This window comes from Thalassophryne amazonica, chromosome 10 (assembly GCF_902500255.1).
Source record: "Thalassophryne amazonica chromosome 10, fThaAma1.1, whole genome shotgun sequence".
Taxonomy (NCBI): domain Eukaryota; kingdom Metazoa; phylum Chordata; class Actinopteri; order Batrachoidiformes; family Batrachoididae; genus Thalassophryne; species Thalassophryne amazonica.
The window spans coordinates 94,999,946-95,014,862 of NC_047112.1; the positions used below are offsets into that span (position 1 = coordinate 94,999,946).

The 14,917-nt window shown below is 44.0% G+C and overlaps 1 protein-coding gene across 1 annotated transcript in view; it reads right to left on the reverse strand.

Moving 5' to 3' along the window:
- The window catches only part of LOC117519225 (complement C1q tumor necrosis factor-related protein 7), a 70,947-nt gene that overhangs the window by 19,633 nt on the left and 36,397 nt on the right, over positions 1-14,917 (reverse strand). The window lies entirely within an intron of this gene.

Sequence of the window (14,917 nt, forward strand, 5' to 3'; positions counted from 1 at the left end):
GCTCTTCAACAGGTGTTTGAACACACATATCCAGGGCATGAAGCTGCACGTACCCTGATGAGGCTGAACGCCGAGTCACAGACTACGCCATCGACTTCCACATTCTGGTGGCCAAAAACGAATGGAATCCCGCGGCGCTCCATGATGTCTTCTTCAAGGGGCTGGCAGACAATATTCAGGACCAGCTCATAGCTGTAGACCTACCTGAAGACCTTGACGAGCTCATCACACCCACCATCCTACCAGCCTAACAGAAGGAGGTACAAAGATTCTTAGGCTTCGCCAACTTCTACTGAAAATTAATTTGTAACTTCAGTACCGTTGCCGCTCCCCATCACATCTTCTCTGCGGCTGTTTATCTGGATGCCGGAGTGCAACAAGGCATTTAGGGTCCTAAAACAACGCTTTACTGCGGCCCCCGTGTTGCTTCTCCCTGACCCCGTTCGACAGTTCATGGTGGAAGTTGATGCTTCTAATGTTGTGGGAGTAGTGCTCTCCCAGCGAAACCTCTCTGATATTAGGCTGCATATGTCTGCCTAGCTTTCAAAAAAGTTGACTGCAGCTGAGCGCAACTACTGCATCAGAGACCGCAAACTGTTGGTGGTGAAAGGGAGTGGTGCCACTGGTTGGAGGGGGCACAGATGCCGTTTTTAGTTTATACCAACCACAAAAACTTGGAATATCTGCGAACTGCTAATGGACTCAACTCTCGTCAGGCTATTCGATTTCCTTCTCTCTTATCGGCCAGGCTCTAAAAACGGGAAACCAGATGTGTTACCTCGCCAGGGCGATCCAGTGGATGCTCCATCTGATCTGGGTACCATCCTACCAGCATCGTGTTTTATCTCAGCACGGGAAATTGAATCCAAGGTCCAGTCTGCCGTAGGGGATGCTCCTGTTCCTTCAGGTTATCCTGCAGATAAATTGTTTGTTGTTTGTTGGTCTTGTTGGATTTGTGAGAATCTACTGAATCTACTGGTACCTTGTTTCCCATGTAACAATAAGAAATATACTCAAAACCTGGATTAATCTTTTTAGTCACATAACACTACTATTATTCTTAACACTACTGTAGGTACATGTTTATACTTTCTGCTTTCAAAGTTTAAAGCTGGAAGTTTTTCCGTTTATATGGACCACATTTATCCATTCACTGATTATTCTTTACCCGATTACTCCAAACAAGGGTCACCGGTGACTGGAGCTTATCCCAGCAGCCACAGGGTGTGAGGCAGCGTACACGCTGGGCAAGGCGGCAGTCTATTGCAGGGCCGCAGAGGGACAGACAAACATATTCACACCTGCATGCACACTCAACCAGCATATCTTTGGAAGTTGGAGGAAGCTGGAGTACCCAGAGAGAACCCAAGCAAACAGGGATGTAGTGCAATTCTATATCCTCCTCAAGACCATACAGCACAGGGTCTCAAACTCAAACTACTGGCGGGCCGCTGAGCACCCAATCTTATTACAAGGGGGCCACATCAGGTATTGCACAAAAATAAATAAATAAATAAAATTAAATTAAAAAAATTCAACTGTTCGAACAACTGTCCTTCTCAACATGAACTATTTCACATTCATATTGGGCTTTTGTTGTCTAATGTTTGCTGCCAGACACCTGAGAGACAGCTGAGCCACATGTGCTCTCAGGGAGGTGGCAGTTGAAACCCTCAGTATTGTTTTAAGCAAGGTTGGGTAGGATTACTTTGAAAGAATACATGTGGATTACATGTATGTATGTACATACATTTGGATTACTTGTAATCTGATTACTTTTGGATTACATTTCAAAGTAATTCTACCCAACCCTGGTTTTAAGGTGGTCACCACTAAGTCTGGATCTATTCTTTGAGTTGTTAAAGTTCGTGGTGGAGAATAGTTTTTCACAGAAATATGTGCTTCCAAAAATACACATGGTCCTCTTGAAATATCCCGGAAAGCTCTGGGAAAAATGTGGGTACGTCGCTCAGAAATTGTCCAGGCATTTCTGCTTTTCCGTTTGCTTCTCTGAACTTGGCTTTGAGTTGAGAATGGAACTACAGGTCAGTGAGCTCCATTTGCAGCACACTGGGAGCATTCTGCACATCACAGGAGAAGGGGTCAGCAAACATTTGGAACGTGGCACTGTGTGTCTCAAAGTCTGCAAACCGCTGGTCAAATTCCTGCTGTAACTTCTCAATGGCAGCAACATATTTTTCACCACTGAATGCTTTGTCCTCCTCCACAAGAGATCTGCATGCATGCTGGGAAGTGGAAGAGATGTTTTTTTTTCTCAGAGATCTTTCCATAACCTCAATTTTGTCATAAAAGCTTTGACATTTTCAAAAGCTGCATTGACAAGCAACTTCATGCTGAGTGTGTTCAGTTCCTCTGTAATGTCAACTAGGAAGACTAGGTCCATCAGCCACTTGGCAAAGGAAGGTCCAACCTGCTCTCCTCCATAAACATCTTCACTTCTGTTCTCAGCCCAAAAATACCTCTTCAGGACATTTCCCCTGCTGATCCACAGTACCTCTGTGAAGTTCAACACATCTCCACATGACGCATCAGTTTCCTCCAAAAAGGCACTGAACTGGTGGTGCCGTAAGGCTTTGGATCTGATGAAATTGATGCATTTCATGATGACAGACATCACATTGTCAAATTTTAAGCACCTGCTGCACAGCGTCTCCTGGTGGACAATCCAGTGCAGAGCAATTGCAGAATCGACACCTTCCTACTTCAGTTTTCTTTGAACAAGCACTACCCGTCCGTTTGTTCTCCCTAATATTGATGGTGCGCCGTCTGTCGTTATTCCTACCAGTGACTTCCAGGTGAGGCCGGCCTGCACGGTTGTGTCACACAGCAGTTGAAATACATCCTTAGCTGTGATACGAACTCACATCGGCAATTAGCAACTCCTCTGTTACTTCAAACTGCTCATTAATACCAAGGACATAAATGGCGAGCTGAGTCGTGTCATTACTGTCCGTGATGTCATCCAGAGCCACAGAGAAAGGGCTGAAACTTTGACTCTGTCACATAACTGTTCATAATATAAAGCAGGTGGCATTCCCCTGTAACTCCACAAAGAAATAATCATTTTCCCACCTCTCCTGAAACACTGTGCTCAACATCAACCTTTCTTTTGGCCTTTGAAAGAGACATTTTGATTTAAAACGTTTTGAGGACGCTGGCAGTGTGCCTAATGTTTCTTTTTGTTGCTCGTTTGGGTTCATGAGGTAATCGGACATTTATTTCTCGGTCCTGATAGCGGACCGGGCCATGAACGAGGTGTGCCGGATTTCACTATAAATTGATATCAAGTGGCGGGCCGGATGAAATGGTCTCGCGGGCCAAATCTGGCCCACGGGCCATGAGTTTGAGACCACGGCCTTACACGCTGTGGGATATCGTCAAGCATATGACCTACAAAATGGATATAAGTGCAACAGAAAAAGAGTAGAGTGACTCTTCACTGTCTGTTACTGAGCAGCACGAGGGCAACAGAACTGGACAGACTCCAGTGATGCTTTTTATATTATTAACTGCTTTCACTAAAATGTGAGCAGGTCGCTCAGTGGCATGTAGACCCAGCTTTGGTCATGCTGTCTTTCTGTGTCCTTGGACAAGACTTTTCATCTGCATTGTCCTAGTCCATCCATCTGAACAGTAGTGGGCACAGTTCCGCTAATCCACTAATTATCAAAGCTAACATTTTCATTAGCAGATTAGCTTTTCAGATAACTTTGAACAACATCAGCAGACCAATTAGCTTCCAATAAATTTAGTTCCGATAACTTTTAGACCCTTAACATATTTATGCGGGCATAGTGAATAAAGCTTAATAGTTAAAAACGTTTTTAAAGTCTGAAATAATATATTTTAGTGCTTGCTAATTACATGTTTTGTAGCAGACAGACAGCTATGAGTGGCAGCACTCAGTCTTCTGCCAGCAGAGAAGAGCTGGGTACCAGAGAAAAAGGAAGAGGGAGGAAAAAAAAGATCTTTTTTTTCCCACACCATACAGACTTGCAGGCATAACACACAAGTCATGCACAGGCAGACAATTTTGACTTATGGTTAAAATTTTAAACAAACTAATTCCGGACAAGTTATTGAAATTACCGTCACCTCTGTTGTTTTACAAAGTTGAAAATATCAGCTATATGTTTTAGTATTAAAGTAATGCACTAATTTTGAAGGTTTTAGCGTTTAAAGACACACATGCCGCAATATATTATGGGAAACATAGTTTCCTGACATTAGTGGTTGGTCGGTATATAACACACAAGTTACTGTAACATATGGTTACAGTCTACAGTCTACTGGCCATCTACTGGATGGACAGTAGATGGCAATTTTCCCATAATGCACTGCGGCATGTGTATCTATACTCTGTAAATGCTAAAAACTTCAAAATTCATGCATTACTTTAAAACTAAAACATATAGCTGATATTTTCACTTTGTAAAACGACAGAGGAGACATTAATTTCAATAACTTGTCCGGAATTAGTTTGTTTAAAATTTTAACCATACCTCAAAACTGTGTGCCTGTGCACTCATGTGATACGCCTGCAGGTCTGTATGGTGTGAAAAATAAATAATTTTTTCACCTTTCCTTTCCTTTCCTTTCCTTTCCCTCTGATCACTAGGGCCCGTATGCTTGGTGCATCTCAAAGTCCTCTCAAAGAGCTCCTAACTTAGCCTAAAATATCCTGGCAAGGACTCCCAGCCTAAGAGAGACCCAAGAGGTGTCTGAGAGCAACTCTGGGCAAGGAGTTGACAGAAACTCCTATCTCAGTTAGGAGGCGGGGTTGACCCTGGTTGTCACAGAAAGGGAAGGGGAAATAAAAACAAATAAATGCACTCTGTGCTCCTACATATGAATGAACAGTAAAATCAACAGATGATATAACTGCAATAAGAAATGCGTAATCATGAAAATAATTTAATGTCATGATGATGATACTCGCCGGGCTGGTCACTAAACCTCTAAATTCTTGTGCTGCAATGCATTATGGGATTTCTGGGTTTTGGGGTTTTAGATGTTGTTATTGTGGTTCATGTTAGATAACAGTGTTGTTAGTGTTGTGATTTGAGTTTTTGTAGGTCAATTGGTTTAGTGACTTAAGCGTCACCATGTTGTGTCACCGTGTTTGATCCCGCCCCTTCACCATCTGTGTTGTTTTATCTGAAAAATAAGAGCGCCTCTTCGTGGCAGACTGCCAAAAACACGCAGTTCACCAGAAAATGAATTGTTACACAGCTTGAAGATGTTTGAAAGTATCTCATTCACATGCTGATTATCTGCATATTAAAAGTGTGCGTGAGTTTATTAATAAGAACAATGTAAGTACATAATATAACAACTGATAACAGCAACCTAAACAATTTATAACCACATTAAGACAGTAAATTAACATAAAATAATTACGTAGATCAAGCTGGTAGTGTGTTACTAACATTCTCCATATGTGTCATCCTACATATGGAGAATATCTCTGCTTCCTCTCTGTCTTTTCCACCAGTTTGTCTGTTTAAGACACTCTTAGGCTTCTTAAAAGTCCTCCTCACTACTCTTACCAGTTTGGCACCTTAGGAGCCCTCTTAAGGCCTAAGGTGCTTTGCAGACATCTTTCATCTTACTGTGGGAAAATTCTGAGAAATGTCTAAGAATTTGAGGAATCCTAGGATTTTTCTTATAATAACATCACTAGGAGCTATTTTTAGCCTTAGGCTGCTTCGTGCATACGGGCCCAGGTCTCTTTTGCTGAGAGATGGCTGATTTGAGGGAGAAGCACTGACTCGTTGTTGTGTCAGTAGTTGCCAGTGTTCTGGTGTCAATACTGAAAGTTATTGGTTTAGCTTTTAGGTGTAACTTCCGCTAAATTTTTAGGGGTTTATCGGTTTAGCTTTATAAAAGCTAACTTTTCAGTTAGCGGATTAACGGTTTTCAAAGTTATCGAACTTTTTGGATAGCTGTGCCCACTACTGCATCTGAAATGGGGTGTCACTTGCCTGGAGAAGTAACCTGCATTAGACTATAGTCTACCACTTCTACTGTCCAGTGGAAGTTGTAGACATTCGATCGCTTCATGCAACAGAATTTGAGGATAAGCACAAGCCTGATGGGCTTCAATCTGAAAGGGCATAATTTTAGTGGAACACCATCTTTGTGCATCTGGTTGGTCTATGTTAGTGCTAGTGTCCACATGTTGCTGTTAGTTTCCATTTAGGTTACAGGTATAAATCAGGAAACAAACGGCATCCAAAGCAGCAAAAAGGGGTGGAGCTGAAGCTGGCAGTGACCTTGCCACTGGTGGTGACACCTATTCACAGGATGGAAAATTTCGCTCTCTGCTTGTTGCGCTGCTGCAGTGAGCTTTAAAAGAACAGATCGGGTACAGATCTGCATCAGTGTTTGGTACAAATCTAATGCTGTCAGCTTGCAGTAGGGTTCCTGGGATGTTGCAAATGGCCAGGTTAAGTTGCCGTGACCTTGCCGATGACCCGGTTGGGTTTCTGATGGCTTCTATTGGTGTCGAACTTTTGAACAGTCCAAAAGTTTGTGCTTGTGAGTTTGCCATTTTTTAATTTTTTTTTTACCGAGAACCCAACTGCAACTGAACCAGACGCATGTGGACAGGGAGGTTTATCCATCACTGGGCCTTGCTGTCTTGCATTGTCAATTTTTCATTAATTTTCTGCCACTCATCTGGGTCCAGGTTGTGGTGGTAACAGAGCAGCTCATCCCACACTTCCCTGCATTGGACTGGTGTCCCGTCCAGGGGTAGTTGTAGATGCGCATCTGGTTCATGCTATGGAATCTGGAGATAAACACGGACATAAATGGGCTTCTGGGCCTTGAAGGGAATAACACGTGCATGTTTAGTTCTTTCTCTTTGTAGACCAGCAGTTGTGTCAGAAGACATAAGATGTAAAACGTGTTCCAAATTAATATGTGGAATGCAAAAACCAAGATCCATACTTGTTCTGTATGGGAACAAATGAGATGAAGATGGTTGATTGGCTGTTCTGTTCCTGGATGAACAGCAGCAGTGGAAACAAACAAGCAAACAACAATAAAAAACTGGTTTAACTAAACTGCAGTACCTCCAACTTTACATTCCACCATTTGTGTAATTAATTCCATTATTCCTTTTGCCTTAAATGGTTTCTTGTGTATTCAGTCCACTGGGTCGGTCCTTTCTATATTTGATGGTTAGCACTTTAGCGGCAGTTCTCCTATTCTGGATAGAGGGGCGGATAAATGGATGCTCATTTGCAAGTAGAAATAACATAGCGCAATGTTCAAATACCCTTAGCCATATGAGCACTGCGGTCTTTAGAATTTGCAGTTGTTTAATTAATTATTAAGTTACCATTGTCTTATGTACAATTTGTATATGTTCAATAATGATGCAGAACCTCCCCATCTTTCTCTCTAGATAGATAGAGAGATAGATAGATAGATATGAATAGGTTAAAATAGGTGTGTTACAGGTTACACAAATAGCATTTTCAGTTTTAGAAGTGTTTATTTGTCGCTAGCTTTTACATAATATATTAACATAAGCTTTTGAAAAGAGCAGAAGTCAGCTTTGCATTCGTGGAAGTCAGCGTTCACGCTAATGTCCGCTAAATATCTTGTATAAATCACTTCAAATTTGTTATTAGGTTCCAAAAACAGCATTTTCAGCTTTAAAAGTGTTTATTTCTCCCTAGCTTTTACATAGTATATGACAAAGAGATTATATTTACACACAAACAAAACGGAGTTTGCAGCTAGCAACCAGCCTGTGACGTCACGGTGCAGCTCTACTGTGATTGGCTGTCACCCAGCCACTCAAAAACAAACCTGAACAGATTGAAACAGAAAGTGACTTTTGTAAGCTGTTAAAATAGGTCAAGGTTAGTCATCTTTGAACTTGTGCGAGGTCTGTGTCACAAGAACGTTCCCTGGAAATGACTGGACTTATGCTGAGCACAGACAGGTGCACAGACAGACGGACGGACGGATGGACGGACGGACGGACACAAAGCCTTCGCAATACCTGAAGGCTAATGATGGCCATGGGTTAAAAAACACATAAATGTCACACTTTGCTTGCAAACGAATGCGTGCACATTTCTGCTCATATGCGCCATTGATAAATGAAGGCGTGTTGTGTGAGGGAAACATCTCTCCCCTGTTATAGGAATGGAGTCTTCAACATGAGCCGTGACCAGCTGTTTGGAACACTCCGTGCCTATGGGAGCGAGTGCCAGCAAATGAGATTCATTCAGTGTTGTAATGTTGGAGTGTTTCTACATAGGAATGACGGTTCTTTTTAAAGCATGTTAGAACAATGGCCTGTAAGTATGATGTGTTGAAAATGTTTGTCAGCACATCTGTGAGCTGGTGGCAGCATTCTCTGGACCCGGCCGGGGCTGGTGTCAGGCCCTCCAGGGGGTTGACACACAACAGCTGCAGCTTCGTTGAGGGACTGTTCATTTGGATGAGGTGAAGCTGAGGTGGCTGCTGTGGTTTTTCCGGCATCAAACTCACCATAAAAGGTGGTCAAGAGCATCAGAGAGTAATAGGTCCTGGAGACAATCTGTGTCTCAATCCGTGACCTGAAAGCACAGTCCCTAGTTTGCAAAAGGCAGTGGACCTCCACATTGAACTAGAACTTGCATTTGGAGTGTATGGTGACGTTTCTGGAAGTAGTAACGTCCTCTAAACACTTGCTGATGTACAGGAGCTGGTACCAGATGGAGCATATGCTTCCAAATCCAAAACACTCCCAGTAGTTGTGGTTTCCTCAAACATCTCCTAGTTGGTCTGCTCAAAGCAGTTCTCAAACGGGGTCAGCAGTGCCGGAACACAGGGTTACCGATTTTGTGACAGTCTTTCTCTTTTTAAAAGTGGCACAACAGGGACTTTCATGAGAGAGAGATGTGGCCTGAGAGTCTGCCTTCATAAGCCCCTTGATTGTTGCTGGTTGCTATAGAGACATACAGAAGAAATTCAAGCCCCAACCTCCAGCCATCAAAAATGCAAAATGGAAAAAGCTACAGTTCCTCACCACTTGAGGCTGGCTCCAAAAGAGAGCAGAATCCCATAAAGGCTCATGTTAAAATTGTCCAACATTAGGGGAGAAATCAAGGATGTTTACAGCCAGTTTTCTTTAGACAAGTCTGGGGGTGGATACATGAACATTTCCAATTCACTGAATATACACTCAACAAAAACATAAACGCAACACTTTTGGTTTTGCTCCCATTTTGTATGAGATGAACTCAAAGATCTAAAACTTTTTCCACATACACAATATCACCATTTCCCTCAAATATTGTTCACAAACCAGTCTAAATCTGTGATAGTGAGCACTTCTCCTTTGCTGAGATAATCCATCCCACCTCACAGGTGTGCCATACCAAGATGCTGATTAGACACCATGATTAGTGCACAGGTGTGCTTTAGACTGTCCACAATAAAAGGCCACTCTGAAAAGTGCAGTTTTGTTTTATTGGGGGGGGGGGGGGGGGGGGGGGGGGATACCAGTCAGTATCTGGTGTGACCACCATTTGCCTCATGCAGTGCAACACATCTCCTTCGCATAGAGTTGATCAGGTTGTCAATTGTGGCCTGTGGAATGTTGGTCCACTCCTCTTCAATGGCTGTGCGAAGTTGCTGGATATTGGCAGGAACTGGTACACGCTGTCGTATACGCCGGTCCAGAGCATCCCAAACATGCTCAATGACACATGTCCGGTGAGTATGCCGGCCATGCAAGAACTGGGACATTTTCAGCTTCAAAGAATTGTGTACAGATCCTTGCAACATGGGGCCGTGCATTATCCTGCTGCAACATGAGGTGATGTTCTTGGATGTATGGCACAACAATGGGCCTCAGGATGTCGTCACGGTATCTCTGTGCATTCAAAATGCCATCAATAAAATGCACCTGTGTTCTTCGTCCATAACAGACGCCTGCCCATACCATAACCCCACCGCCACCATGGGCCACTCGATCCACAACATTGACATCAGAAAACCGCTCACCCACACGACGCCACACACGCTGTCTGCCATCTGCCCTGGACAGTGTGAACCAGGATTCATCCGTGAAGAGAACACCTCTCCAACGTGTCAAACGCCAGCAAATGTGAGCATTTGCCCACTCAAGTCGGTTACGACGACGAACTGGAGTCAGGTTGAGACCCCGATGAGGACGATGAGCATGCAGATGAGCTTCCCTGAGACGGTGTCTGACAGTTTGTGCAGAAATTCTTTGGTTATGCAAACCGATTGTTTCAGCAGCTGTCCGAGTGGCTGGTCTCAGATGATCTTGGAGGTGAACATGCTGGATGTGGAGGTCCTGGGCTGGTGTGGTTACACGTGGTCTGCGGTTGTGAGGCTGGTTGGATGTACTGCCAAATTCTCTGAAACGCCTTTGGAGACGGCTTATGGTAGAGAAATGAACATTCAATACACGAGCAACAGCTCTGGTTGACATTCCTGCTGTCAGCATGCCAATTGCACGCTCCCTCAAATCTTGCAACATCTGTGGCATTGTGCTGTGTGATAAAACTGCACCTTTCAGAGTGGCCTTTTATTGTGGGCAGTCTAAGGCACACCTGTGCACTAATCATGGTGGCTAATCAGCATCTTGATATGGCACACCTGTGAGGTGGGATGGATTATCTCAGCAAAGGAGAAGTGCTCACTATCACAGATTTAGACTGGTTTGTGAACAATATTTGAGGGAAATGGTGATATTGTGTATGTGGAAAAAGTTTTAGATCTTTGAGTTCATCTCATACAAAATGGGAGCAAAACCAAAAGTGTTGCGTTTATATTTTTGTTGAGTGTATCTCGGATATCATTTACATCAATCTTTAAGAAATACACGGTGCGGTACGGTAAATTTTATCAAAAAGAAAATGTCAAATTTTACCTACAGTTTGCCAGAAGGTACATGAGTGATGCAGCCTAGATTTGATCTGTTTTGTTGTATGAAACTCCTTCTCTGCTCCACTTCACTAACAGGCTGAGTGGTGGTGCAATAGATAAAAGGTGCACGATGCACAACTTCTCTAATCACAGCTACAGAAGCCTATCTCTTCTTCAGAGTTGTCTGGGTGTCTTGGTGGCTTTCCTCTCTCGTGTTCTTGCACGGTCACTCAGTTTTTGAGAACTACCTCCTCCAGACAGATTTACCGTACAGTGCCATACTGTTCGTATTTACACAGTGAGAAATGCAGTACTTTCCTATAAGAAACATACCAAAGAGCTGATATTCCACACTTTTTAGACTAGTCCCGCAAGTACATACCTTTATCGAACATTTGAACTTCGCGCTCTCCCGAGCGTCCCCGGGCTGCAATCTTTGTAGAATATCCGGGTATTTCCCATTCTGCACTGACATCATTGATGAAAGACTGTGCATGAACTGGCGTGACCAAATAAGGAAGTGGGAAAGGTCACGGGGCAGAGGGTCGTCTCTCTTGTTTGAGGCACCATTTCAGTATGTCTTTCTTCGACACCATTGAGCTGCGAGGTTGATCTTTTTGTAGTCTTCTTGTGGCGCGTAGGCCTGTGTGGTTACAAATCAAACTGGTCCGGTCTGTGATTGTGTGGAAACCACTGGAATCCATGGAAGCCAAGTTTGAGACAGAGGATCGTCCCAATCCTCAGGAAATCGTAGCATATAGCCACCAGCCAAGGTGTTCTGAAGACAAAAAGAAGAAGAGGAAAAATAACCAGGCAGTAGGCAGCGGGTGCCGCATCAGCCGCGAGAAGCAGGAATGAGCAGATTGACGAAAGTGGTGAGGGGGGCGCCACTTGCAGCCGCTATAAATGAGTCTCCTCTGGTAGATCCGGAATCTATTCCAGCCAGGAGCATGGACGATTGGATTCAAGTCTGGGATGGCAAAGATGTTGAGACAGAAACTTGGCGCCTGAAGAACATTCTTTGGTGCAGATGTGGAAACTGCAGGCTGATGCTGACTGTGTGTAAGGCACAAAAACGGACCTTGAATTCAACCTTCAATCGTTAATTGGCCACAAACACCCCTCGTCATGCCCTGTGTTTTGCAGCACAGCAACGGAGACTTCAATTAATGTACAGAAGTAACACTTGTTTGACATGGGCCATGTACAAAATTGTAATTCCAACAGTGGACATTGGCGCATATGTAAAGTCTTTTGTCAATGATGTCAGCGCACAGCGAGAAATACCCAGATATTCTACAGAGAAGGCGACCGGGGGGCGCAAAATTCAAATGTCCGATAAAGGTATGTACTTGCGGGACTAGTGTAAAAACTGTGGAATATCAGCTCTTTGGTATGTTTCTTATAGGAAAGTATTGCATTTCTCACTGTGTAATGTTCCCCTTTAAACATTAATAGAAATGAAGTTCAAGACATAATGTTGTGTGGGCCGCTGAAGAGGAGGTACTGCTGGCCCACCACCACAAGATGGCGCCCTGCTTGAAGTGCGGGCTTCAAGCACGAGAGGGCGTCGGCTTTGCTGGAGGTGACAGCTGTCATTAATCAACACAAGCTGTCACCCATCACCACCACTACAAAGACCGGACTGCAACTCCACCTCCTCGCCGAGAAATCAACTACCATTCAGGTAATTTCTCTGCTGACTGACACTTTGTGTGTAATAACCTGAACTTCTGTTGCAGCCGTTTTCCTGGAGTGTGTCCTTATCTGAGGGATTGGCGTTTGGTGTGACAGCGACGGCTTCGCCTCACACCCCAACCCAGATAAGTGGTGGACCAGGAGCTGCACGAGTGTGTGTGATTGGAGGTGGAGGTTTTCCCTCCTTTACTTAATACAGACTGTGGGATTACTGAGTGTGCGAACTCACACTCATCTGGACTGTCTCTGTTCTCTGCCAGCAGTACCGGGTCTGACTGCTGAAGACAGCGGCCACCTGGGGCGCAGGGCTTGGCGGCTCCGGTGTTCTTCAGCTCCGTTGGTGTTGGAAGCTGTGTGGGGATCCGGCTCTTCTCTCTCCAGGCGTCTTCTATCGTCGAGCCTGCCCACACGTCACCTGGTGTATGATTGACAGTCCACCATATTGTTATTGTCTGTACGTTGTTGTGCGATTCACAACATTAAATTGTTACTTTTTGGCTTATCCATTGTCCGTTCATTAACGCCCCCTGTTGTGGGTCCGTGTCACGACACTTTCACAACACATAATCAGTGAATTGGAAATGTTCATGTATCCATCCCCTGAGTTGTGTAAAGAAAAGTGAATGTAACAGTGACGATTTACTGTAAATTCATCAAAGGGTGCCAGTTATTGTGTCTAGTACAGTACTTTTTGTTTTTGTTGCTAAATAACTTTGGACATTTTTTAACAATATTTTGATTAAACAAAATTACTTTGTTCGCATTCATTTAGGACCATATATTAAAATGTGTACATAAAATATAGGGGTGCCAACAATTATGTCCATGTGTGTAGTTGCTGTGGACATCTGCGCCTGTTCTTTCTGAGCATTTTATTACAAATACCTGTAATAACGTGGCTTATTATGCTGTTGATTGTTCAAAAAATAAGCTTTAATAATAATAATAAAAAAAACCTGAACCATGGCCCGTTTGCTTTAGCTTGTGTCCTAACTCTGAGATGGGGTTTGGGCTGCATGTGTCCCACCTAGAGTCCCCATATACAGAGAGTTATGACATGACAAGCTGAAAAAACTATGGTCACGTGACTTATGGAGCCATCTTGGGGCCAAAATCGCATTTGCTTTGTTAGCAATCTGCATGTATATCGAGTTTATTTATTCATTGAAAATGTCGGGCTGTTGCATGTTCAGATGCACAAATAGAGATATCAAGGGTTTCAAGATTTCACCTAGTCTCCAATCTCCCAGTGATGAGCTACACAATGGTTTATTAGGTTCTCTCTCTCTCTCTCTCTCTCTCTCTCTCTCTCTCTCTCTCTCTCTCTCTCTCTCTCTCTCTCCCTCTCTCTCTCTCTCTTTTCTCATTCTATCTCTCTTATGCTTGAGTTCAGGAATCCTTTTCGGTGACTCCATGACCCTCTTGTCTATCACTCTCCTTCCATCATTGCGTTTGCGTCAGCTGGTACCATTGCGTACCATTGCTCACAAAGTACCAGGTGCACCTGGTACTATTGCTCTCAAAGAACCAGGTGCACGTGCATGCTGATTTGCCAGCACAGCTTAACTCATGGTGACCCAGGCTGTCGATTTTCTGGCTACAATTTCCTATACAAGACCTGGCTACAGGACCAGCACTGTTTTTGTTAAGCCTCAGTCTCCATCAGACTGTCGTCTGTCTCTGAAGTCCTCAGCTGGTCTGCCAGCTTTCAAAGGACAGTACAGGTGCACCTATACGCTGTCTTTCCTCCACAGCTCGACTTCTGGTGAATCCGGATGCCAGCTTCCCGGCTAAGAAAATAGCCTACCCAAGAAATGGTAAAATAAAAAAAAAAAGTTGCAAAAATGTGATGGGTGCACGAAAAAAAGACTCTATCCTTTCTCCCTCTCTCCTCTCCTTATTCCTTACAGAAGGCCCTATGCCTCGTGCACTGTCGCACCACTATCAGTCTCTACCTCTGTCCCCGTGTGAGTGCTCAGCCAGGGTCGTGGCTTGCCATAGATTGTACAGGTGGTCTCTCTCTCTCTCTCTCTCTCTCTCTCTCTCTCTCTCTCTCTCTCTCCTCTCATCCTGTGCCAGGGCTTCAGGAACCCGCACATGTGCCCCTGTGCTCAGCACAGCGACCTCAGTGCTATTAATCTCTCTTTCTGTCTTAAGGCCCTGTCACACCTTGATGATTTAGCCTGCGTATGCCAACCCTTTTAAAAATGCTGGCATACGCCACGCGGGCGTCTAATAAATTAATGCAGCTTGACAACTTAAACAGTGTATGCTGACAGCCGTGTTTCCACCG